Source organism: Epinephelus fuscoguttatus, linkage group LG10 (genome assembly GCF_011397635.1).
Source record: "Epinephelus fuscoguttatus linkage group LG10, E.fuscoguttatus.final_Chr_v1".
Classification (NCBI taxonomy): Eukaryota; Metazoa; Chordata; class Actinopteri; order Perciformes; family Serranidae; genus Epinephelus; species Epinephelus fuscoguttatus.
Genome location: NC_064761.1, coordinates 12333973 through 12342259, shown reverse-complemented (window position 1 = coordinate 12342259; position 8287 = coordinate 12333973).

The following is an 8287-nucleotide window of genomic DNA, read 5'->3' as shown; positions in this document are numbered from 1 at the left end:
TGGAAACACAGCAACAGGTAGCTAAAAACCACCCACATTAGGTGACTAAAAAGCCGCTGGAAACACAGCAGTGACTCGCTTAAACACAACAGGTTTTGTTGTTTGGTGGTCTCTGACAGTGATCTGCAGCTTCTATCTATCATTTAATTGTGTATACACACATATATGTATACACACACACACACACACACATATATATATACATGTGTGTGTGTGTGTGTGTGTGTGTGTGTGTATGTACACACTCACTGGCCACACCTTGCTCGTACCAGGTTGGATCCCTTTTGCCTTCAGAACTGTCTTAGATCTTCGTGGTATAGATTCAACAAGGTGCTGGAAACGTTCCTCAGAGATTTTGGTCCATATTAACATGATAGCATCACACAGTTGCTGCAGATTTGTCGGCTGCACATCCATCTCTCCATTTGATTGAGATCTGGTGACTGTGGAGGCCACTGGAGTACAGTGAACTTACTGTCATGTTCCAGAAACCAGTTTGAGATGATTTGAGCTTTGTGACTTCCTGCTGGAAGTAGCCATCAGAAGATGGGTACACTGTGGTCATAAAGGGATGGACACGGTCAGCAATAATACTCAGGTAGGCTATGGTGTTATCCACCACACCATTACACCAGCAGCAGCAGCCTGAACTGTTGATACAAGGCAGGATGGATCCATGCTTTCATGTAGTTTACACCAAATTCTGACCCTACCATCTGATTGTTCTTAGCTGACAGGAGTGGCACCTGGTGTGGTCTTCTGCTGCTGTAGCCCATCTGCTTCGAGGTTCGATGTGTTGTTGGTTCAGAGATGGTCTTCTGCATACCTTAGTTCTAACGAGTGGTCATCCGAGTTACTGTTGCCTTTCTATCATCTTGAACCAGTCTGGTCATTCTCCTCTGACCTCTGGCATCGACAAGGCATTTCCACCCAGAGAACTGCTGCTCACTGGGTGTTTTCTCTTTGTCAGGCCATCCTCTGTAAACCCTAGAGATGGTTGTGTGTGAAAATCCCAGGAGATCAGCAGTTTCTAAATTTCTCATACCAGCCTGTCTGGCACCAACAACCATGCCACATTTAAAGTCACTTAAATCACCTTTCTTCCCCATTCTGATGCTCGGTTTGAACTTCAGGAGTTAGTCTTGACCATGTCTACACGCCTAAATGCATTGAGTTGCTGCCATGTGATTGCCTGATTAACTATTTACATTAACAAGCAGTCGAACAGGTGTACCTAATAAAGTGGCTGGTGAGTATATATACATATAAACACAACTGAAAGCAAAAATATAAGAAAATAAAAAATATAAATAACAAGTAGCTGACTGAGTGTGTTTATAGTTTGAAAACTGTAATAACTTACATTATTTATGTGTACAAATTATGGATTCATGTGCCCGCATTAAGTAAATAAATTACAGCTGCCAGGCTTTGTGGAAGAGGTTTACTTTTCAGTCTTACTAAGAGAAGCAGGAACCATAAATTTAATCCCAACAAACTGAATTCTGTCCCTCAGCTCCTGTAGCAATGTTGAACTTGATGCCAGCGCTTGGACGACGTAACCTGTCATAATTTCTCTTACAAGTTGCCCAGCATGTCACGGCCTTAACATTAATAAAAGTGTAGCTCCTCAACAATCACAAGCAAATCTACAACACTTTCACATGTTGGCAAAGCTTTTTCAGCTAAGGAATAATATTTAGTGAAGTGTGAGTGGGATTTTATATATCCGCGTGAAGCCTTCTGTTCTTTTCATTTAAAATAGCTAAACTTATAAGTGAGTGTTAAAATTTGATGAGGGATGGGCTCACGACTTTAAAGTGTTTAACTTTTTTTTTTCTCCAAGTCTTTCATCTCTCCCTCCCAGAGACATTTTAATATGTTACACATTAACTCTACAGATGATGTCGGAGGCGACAGACCAACGTGTGCATGGCAGAGGCGTGTAATTGTGCCGTCGCTCGACTCGGCGGTTTGTTTTCCGAGCTGGGAGATGATTGGAGCTGATAAGACGAACCTCTAAATATAAAGTTTTGGAATCATTAAAACCATGTAAATATTCCCCTCCAATCCCTTTACACTAATCCCCACCATGGCCAATGAAACCATTCATTAGAAAATCATCAGCTTTGCAACATTCCAGGATTTTTGACTTTATGCGTGTGTGTGTGTGTGTATTTGCATGTGCATGTGAGCATAGAAGTGAGGGAGCCTGTGCATGTGAGTGCATGTAGCGCAATTATGCATCTGTTTCCGTGTGTGTGTGTGTGTGTGTGTGTGTGTGTGTGTGTGTGTGTATGCGTGCATTGCCCTGGTGTGCGCTGCTTATTTATGCAAATCACTGTGCCATTTTTATTTAGGTATAACTGACAACATTAGGTCTAATCCTGAGGAGAAAGTATAAGACATTGTTTCTGGTCCATTTAAAAGATTGGCAACACAAATCCTACCTGGTTAACATTTTGTGGCCCAGCTTCAAGGTCAAGAAACTGTTGGATCTTTGAAAAAATGTATTTTATTAATATCTGTTTTAGATTTGAGTATGCAGTCTCTGGGGTTCAGGCTTCTAATCAACTCTGAAGCTGGAAGTATAGAAGCTTCCTGATGTGCAGCTCACCTACAAATTAGGTTTTGTTTTTGTGTTGGAGACTACCATAACTTTGCTTGTACTTGTGAGAATAGCAGTGGTTTTATGACTGGGAGTTTTTGTTCTTGCCTTATATTTTCCAGGAGGTGATATTTCTCCAGTTTCTTGGGTTCTTTAAATTAACAAATACTAGTTTAAGCCTAATGTGGCTCTATCAAAATTTAAAACAAAGTATTTCACATGTAAAATTAAAAACTAAAAAAAGCTTACTTTACCGTAGTTTGGTGTGGTACGACGTGCTCAGAGACACTCACAAGCTACCTGCCAGCAAGATGGAGGAGTGGGCCTCCATTTCAGGCCAAGCAGTGGGTATCGGTGAACCTTCCCCCAGGTGTGTGTGTGCGTGTGTGTATGAGTAAGAGAGAGAGAGGCACCCTCCTTGGCAGCCAGTTTGAGGAAAGATTATCTTGACAAATTGGATAAACATCTTGTGTGTGACAGGATGCTGATGGAGGGTCTGCCTGCCCACACACACACACACACACACACACACACAGTCATAGTCACACACACCTGGGGTTGTTGGTTTGTTTAGCCAAAGACCGTGTGTGTATTTGTGTGTGTATGTGTGTGTGTGTGAACCCAGCCTAAAGGCAGGTAACAACAGGTCTCCCTCCTCAAACAGAGCATGCAGGTTCTCAGGTGTGTCTGCCCGCTCTGCTTCAAATACCCGATGCACATTTGTGTGTGTGTGGAGAGTGGTACTCTATAGAGAGTTTAAATTGATCTCAATGCTGTTTTCATCCTATGTTTGATTAAATATGCATATAATATCTACAGCTATCCTCTGTGCGTAGCTGTAAAACCATAACTCTTTGTTGATTTGTGGTATTTTCCGTCTCCAATTAAGTCTGATGTTTTTCTTTTATGTTTACTGAAATGTCCAGTGTTCTGTGTCTGTAAGCACCCATAATTAAGGAACCAACATTTACCTTATCTTAGTGTTAGAATCCTCCAGGGCGAGTATCCAAGCTTTTCTTGCCAAGAGCCACATGCAAAAAAAAAAAAGAGAACTTGAACTGAGTTGTAAGCACTTTGTGTTGCACACCTTTATCTATCAGAAGATGATTATATCACTGTTAAATTTCACTCACTGGTAAATATCACCACCTCAGTCAACCACCAATTTGTCATGACAAAAACAGGGAGTCACACATGAAATGAACTTAAAACAAATTAATATAACCCAACTATGACTCTTAAAACAAGAGCTACAACTAACATTACCTAAAAGAAACCAACAATGGTAATTAAACCTCACTACTCAACCTAGCATCCCTGCTGCTAGCTTTCCTATTCATGGGAGTTCTGAGTGTATGTGTTATCAACAGTGAAATATTTCACTTTAAATGAGTACACATTTTTTGAATGGCTTTAACTTTGTTGACAAATGCATATTGTGTTGTTTAGGACTTAAAATCCCAAATTTAGAACTTTATTTGATAGGTAGATCAGGGCTTGTCTTAAGATTTGAATGCCAAGACTTGCGTATTTGGACACAATAACTTAAGCCATGTTTCTACCAAAAACTATGGAACAGTTTCTTTAGAGCCAAAAGTAACCCCTATGGACATGTATCTAGACTGTAGCTTTGTTTAGCGTTTCCACAGCAGACAGTACTGCTACAAATGTGGGTAGGATTGTTGTCACTCACTGTTTCGTCCAGCTTTTGCTGTATTTCCTCTTCATCGTGGATATAGTGAAATGTCTGCACCTTGTTCATCGTCCACAGATCAGGTTTGCATGCCGACATTTTTAGAACAAAAAGAGAACAAGCTGGATTGAGAGTCTCCCACTGTGGTATAATTCAAAATAGTGGGTTTGTGCAATGAGTCCTTGACGCCGCTGGAGCGCACCTGAGCGACACTCCACCACGTTTTTCCTCCAAGCGGGGATCAGAGTATATGCCAGTTGTAATTCATATATATTTTTTAAATGCTTAACGATCCAGTGATCACAAAAAGTGTATGTCATTTAAGAGAGGCAATAAAAGAAACCCAAAATGAATGGTCAGTGTTGTCATATTGACATTTAAGGTGTGTTGATTGATTCATGTCGTCAACTCATGCATTGAGTCAAATAACAAGTAAATGTTCCTCCTTAAAAGTGGCCAGTAGCTGACAGCTGTCTGCACAGTGAAATGAATAATTATTTCTCAGTCTACAGCTGCTGCTAGAGGCAGCAAATCATAGTAATAGAACTTGCCACAGTAGGAACAGTGGTTTCAAAACTAAAAAACAGCCTCAACTCAGCCCTGAGCAAGAGATATGGTACTTTATTGACCAATGCACATATTGCAGTGTTTCTACCTCCGCTTTTTAGTACCGGATCAGTGTGTTAGGTACCCCAGAAGAGGGGTGATGAAAAATGACAACGGTTCTGTTGGTACCACCCACAACTTTTTACAATGGAAAAAGAAAAATAACCATTCTAATGTGTACCGAACGGAACTGAACTGAACCAGACTGCTTGGTGGAAACAAGGTTTTAGTCCAACTTCTGCAACTTGTGGTAATACTTTGATAATTGTATCATTATATATATTATAGAAAACTTTATCCATTCCCTGTGGTTTTTGTGATATAACTTTGTTGGAGGCTAGTTTAACCAGTCATACACTCAGATACGCTGTAGTAGCATGCCGTTAAATCCTAAACACATGCAGCACATACAGTAGATAGTCACAGACACTGGAGTCATTGAGAGGTTAATTCATCCACTCCCACCCTCTTTAAGTCCCACTTTGATGGGTCCATCTCTTTTTAAATCCAGGATTTGGCGATTCGTTATCGCTCTCCCTCTCTTCTTCTATCTCTCCGTCACTCGAGTTCCTCTCTGCTCCACGGGGGGTTCGAGGCTCTCGCATTTGGAGGATTTTCAGGGCCACTTTTGTCTTAATTAAACCAACAGCCCAGCGCTGAGTTCCACCAGAGGAACAGAAGATGACTATGGCGTACAGAGGGACACTGAAATCAGTGTGTATGAATGTATGAGTCTGAGTGTGTGTGGGGATGGCACAGAGAGGTCACAGGCTTTACTGCTAGCATAGCAGTGCCATGCTTGATGCTCTTATATTCACACTTTCCATTTCGGGCATTTAGCCAACGCTCTTATCCAGAGTGACATAAAATAAGCAAAATCCAGCATCGCCTCTCCCCATCGTGGCTGATAGCAGAGTATTAAAATTCCACAAAGCACAACATGACCAGCAAAACCAGCAGGGCGGTGGTTTTAACTGGGGTACATTGTGAAGTAATAATCATGAAATAAAAATGAAAGCTTTACAACAGCCACTTCTCACATTAGCAACTAAAATGAGCTTCATTGGCACTGGAACACGCTATTTGTTGCCAAAAGAAAACACAACAATACATAAGAAGTATCAATATCAGTTAGATGTGCTGCATTAAAAAATATCTGTCAAATGAACATTCATAGAACAAATATAAGAAACATTAGCAGTAATTAAAACCTGGTGTTTCTTGTTATCATAGCACTATCAGCAGCTGGTGAACACTCTTTAACACTCTCTGTAGAAACATTTGGTGAAGCTTAAAAATGTTCTGTTTTCTTGCATTTTCCCATCTGGTCAAAGTTACTATCTTGAAGTGCAGCAACAACAAGCATTCAATTTAGCTAACAGGCTACATGCTAATGATACCCAGCTCAGTTGTGTGTATGTCAAGTAATTACCCAGGCATAAAATAAACCAGATAACAACATTAAAATGGGGGTTTGTTTATAACATGACTGTTATGGTGTCTTACGAGGCAAATGTGCTAAAACGGCCCCAAATCACTGTCATCGGGAGAAGCATGCTGCAGCTTCAGGAGCAATGCCAGTTAAAGAACACATACGGCAAATACAACGAAAGCATGTTGCTAATGAAATAACAGGCTGAACAAAACCAAAAACAAATATGATGACATGCTACAAATACAGAAACTATGTTAAATGTAAAACACATAAACCCCGAAAACAAATGCAACAGAAATATTGGGTCAACACAACTGCAGTTCTCCTGGCCTCTAGGGGAGCACTAAATGGAAAAGTTTGATTTTTTACCAGAGAGAGAGACAAGACCAGAGAGTGTGTAAAGAAGCAACATATAAAGATACTTATCAATCAATCAATCAATCAATCAATCAATCAATCAGTTTTATTTATAAAGTCCAATATCACAAATCACAATTTGCCTCACAGGACTTTACAGCATACAACATCCCTCTGTCCTTTGGACCCTCACAATGGATAAGGAAAAACTCCCCAAAAAAACCCCTTTACGGGGAAAAAAAATGGTTAAAACCTCAGGAAGAGCACCTGAGGAGGGATCCCTCTTCCAGGACGGACAGACGTGCAATAGATGTTGTACAGAACAGATCAACATGATAAATTAACAGTAATCCGTATGACACAATGAGACAGAAAGAGAGACAGAGAGACAGACAGAGACAGATGCATATCCATTTTTACATTTGGCCATATTATTACACAAAATTATAAAAGAGAAACAGATTTACGTAGCAACTGAGTGCACTGTGTTTTCTGGTTATGTGTCAGTTTCTGTTACATCTGTCTTCCACAGTTTTCGTGTTTCTGACTTTGCATCATTTCTGTAATTGCAGCATGTTTGCTGTTAATGTGTTTGTTTTGGACTTGATGCGCTTTTGAATTGGCTTTGTTTCTTAAGCTGCACAGTCACAAGGGCTCAGGGAAGTCCCACCTCTACTTCTGCTTACTTCTTCATTGTTATCCAGTGTTCTGGCTGAAAAAGAGCACAAAATACCAAAATTACATTATCGAGATACTCTTTTATCTCACACTGGCAATGTCTTCTATCAGACTGTTCACATACACAGGCCCAATACAAACGTAGAGTTTGCAAGGTATATTTATGAATCTTGTTTCGGCATTCACTATCAAATAGGTCATGGCTGAAAAACTGCATCGTCAGCAATAGCAGCTTGTTGAAAAATACACACTGACAAGCATCTCCGTAGCAAAACAGACATACACCATATACAGGAACCCAATCTTTATCCTCACAAAATCCAATAAGATGTGACAGAGCTGTTTTTTGTTTGGTTAATTAGACACTGCCTTCAAATGGACATAGGAGGTCATGTAATATGCTTGTCAATAAAGTTAAGCTATGAAAGCTCAGCTGCCAGGCAACAGCAAACTGACTGGCCAACAAGCTAGCAAGCTAGTGAGTGGGTAAAGTAATACAGGAAATAAAAAGGCATAATGACAGAGGGAAAAAATGAGGCCATTGGGAATATCATCATTTCCCTCAGACACATATGAATACAGATATACACATGCATACACATCTAGATGGTGCCACGAAACTGAGCGTCTTGAGTGCTGCTAGCTTTGTGGCACTGTTTACCACATGGGACATTGCTAGCTAGCATTGCACCCATACTAATGAAGGTAATGAAATAATAACACAGAGGGTCTGTAGTCTGACCCAAGACGACAAATTTGTTATTGCCTCCCACATTGTCAGCGGCAGCACATTAGCTTCACTCCTTCTGTTCTTACCTTTCACAGTTTACACTGCATCACCGCTTACCAGAGTGAACTTACTCACACACTGAGGCCATGGTGATGAGTTCTTCAATATATCATAATATCA